Here is a 3,177-nt window from a genome sequence, read left to right as displayed (position 1 = left end):
CGTAATGCTTCCAATTTGCTGAAACTTTTTTGAAAGCTGTCAAGTCCTGTGCAACGAAAGAGATGACAACAATTCGCGTGGAAATCATCTTGGAGATCGAACAGGCCTCGCAAAACTCGCAGTGCAAAACCTAAGTCAAAACGGCATCATTTCAAGAAAAAAGATTGGCCTGTCTATGTCCAGATAAACTACAGTGGTCGGCGTGGCAGCATGTGACAAAAGGAAACTTTCCATACAGGCTGAAGAAAGAGCAATGGAGCCTTTCCCCCAGACTAACGATATCTATGTACCGACTGGATACTGCACCGATTCCAAGGGCTCGAGTACAGCAGTTTTTAGTCCCTATATCGTCCTTTGGGCTTTGAATGTATAGCAGTGGCGTATCCAGCAGGGGTGGGGGCAGTTGGCAACTTGCCGGTAATCGGTATATTCATTTATCGAATATTAGAACCAAAACCCTAAGAACACAACATATGCAAGTAAAAGCAATTAAGATGTTGAGACCGTGAGTAAGGGTTTTGATATTGGCACGAAGCCTCATTCACTTTTGAATTTGCTACCCTAACCAAAAGCTGGATAAGCCGCTAATGTAAGAGAGAGCAGTAGCGGTTCATGTATTCCTCTGGACTAGTGGTGTGAAAATTGGGAAAACTGGGACATAAAAAAAAATTGGGAATGATTAGTTTACACAGCGCAATGGACAATCAATAAGTGACTGTGCTAATCAAAAATTTTGCATTTTGCTCTTTATAAGCCAACGCAAGTTTACACTGCTCTTGTTACAGTGAATGGGAAAAAGAATTATTTGGTGCAATAATGTAGTTGCCATAAGATGTGACCAGAAGAACAGTCATTTTTGAGGCCTCCAAAACCAGAGTAGCGATGGCCTCCTTTATTTGTGAAGAGACTCTCTAAAGAGACGAATATTCCGGATGGGTCACGCAGGAAGTTGGGCCACACTGCAGCATGGTTATGTAGGGAGCGATGATCAACCCCAACTGTCAATCAACGTCGTTTCCATCAATCCGTGCGCTACTGAAAGGTTCTTTCTCTCATTAGTGTTGGATCGCGACAGCCTTTCACACGCAGCTCTACGTCAGTTTCCGACATACATGTATATCGTCACCGCAAGTATATGCCCCTGTAGTCCTGTTTGCCTGCGCAGAAGATGGAAGGAATAAAACACCAACAACATTTTGGCAGACATACCTGAAGAGAATTAGCGACGCGTGTGCATCGGTTTGGGGTTCGTGGGTCCTGGGCCCACGTTGGTTGAGGTTCTGTTCTCTGGTACGGAAGACTAATTAATCACACACTTGATTATACTCTCCTTTAGGTTTACTGATTTGCAGCCAGCACAAAAATCCAAGGTGGAACAAAATCCATGGTCCTAGCTATAACAAAATCTTGAATAACACTGACATTTATCACAGAGACATTATCTTTAATTTATATAGTCATACATGATTCAAATTATACTTAGTAGAGATAATCCCAATAATGTGGACACACATCAAACCCACCCTGCACCTCGCAACAGTCTTTGGAATAATTACTATATGCTGCATGTTCTTGAGACTGTTAAATTAAATTCTAGCACAATGACAGCACCAGAAGAACTGACCATCTGCAAAGTAAATCCAAACAATAATCCAATTACTTTGCGTCGCTCATTACTTGACAGGTTGGAATGATTACAAAAGCACGTACAAACCGCAAGCCCTGGGTCAGGGGTCACAATGGAAAAGTACAATGTACATGTACATGTACAACAGTTCATCCACGGCGCGTAAACTACACGTGCCACTTCACCCATGCAGCCTATACGCATACACATTGAAACACACAGGTAACACTTCAGAAAAGTTACATGACTGAAGTCACGGGTAAGACGTAAAATGTTCCCAATTATCACATAAAATAAATATACAGCGTTCATGAAAGGATCACCAAAATACCCAGTGCTCCCCTACAACTAGCATATATTTACCAATGGGCTAAACTGGCTATCGGAACCCTGGGAAAGCGTGTCCTGAAGCCACGAGCATGTCTCCCTAGAGTCAGGAAAATCAATGATGTGGGCGGAACGCCCAGAGACTACTTATCCATATTGATGAGGGCCCTACATAGCCGAGGTCATTTTTGACACTAATTTGTGAAAACGGAACCAACTGGTCTTGCGCAGCGCTCAATTTTTTCTGAGACGGATCACTAGTCAAAAATATATACTTTTCCACTGTGTTGCTCAGTGCACGCGGGCTTGCACTCGTGACGCCTTGCACTTCAAATGACCGTAACAGCAACATGTCTTATTGAGTTCAAATTTTCTAGGCCTATTTGTGATGATAAAGAGTGGGTTTATGTGCCTGGCAAGGTTTTAAAAATAGACTGTGACATAGCCGATCGAGTTCTTGGGGAGGGGGTGGAATCCGTCAGGAATGCTCTACCCTCTACACGTAAAGTTTTACCGGAACCATTTAGACCACGGCAAGCGTACATTTAAGTATTAAACGTGATATCAACGTTAAATCATGCTAATAAATTAAGTAATATTTAACAGGCTTTGCATCACAATGGTCCGTTATCGTTTTCCTACGTGGAAACCGAAAATATAAACTGCATGCTATAGGCATACCGTCATAAAACGTGAAAAATGTAACTCAATATCGGTTGACTTTTCTCGTTTTTACATGTTATCAGCTGTTTGTACAAACGTATCTTTTGTCAGACGGCAAACGAATTTAAGGCCTGAGTTCTCAAATGCAGCGTGATGGCTTCACCTGTGCAAACATGTTTAAAACAATATTTTCATGACAACACCCAGGTATGTGTTTACTTTTTGAGTATAATGGCTCCTCAAACAAATCGATAAGTAAATGTCTCCTTCGAAGCGTGCTTCGCATGATTATTTATCTTTAGATCAATACTAAACAACTAACAAGTGTATAACCGCTGCGAAAATTTTGACACACACAGCCAGACACGATAAAACTTTCCAACGGATGAAGTTATGCTTCGGCAACCATACAGTAAGTAATCAACTATGCAAAAGGAAAGTTAGATGGCTGCAGGACTAGTAATCTAAGCATTCAGAACACTGCTTAAGCCATGTTATAAAAAAAGGAGATCCGTGCTGGTTACTCGGAATTGCCAAAAAAAGACCAACTCACCCAAGAA

The sequence above is a fragment of the Acanthaster planci genome, linkage group LG10 (genome assembly GCF_054643075.1).
Source record: "Acanthaster planci isolate LZ-2023a linkage group LG10, COTS_SCS, whole genome shotgun sequence".
Taxonomy (NCBI): domain Eukaryota; kingdom Metazoa; phylum Echinodermata; class Asteroidea; order Valvatida; family Acanthasteridae; genus Acanthaster; species Acanthaster planci.
The sequence above is the reverse complement of the archived record's forward strand: the minus strand, read 5'-3'. Positions refer to the sequence as shown.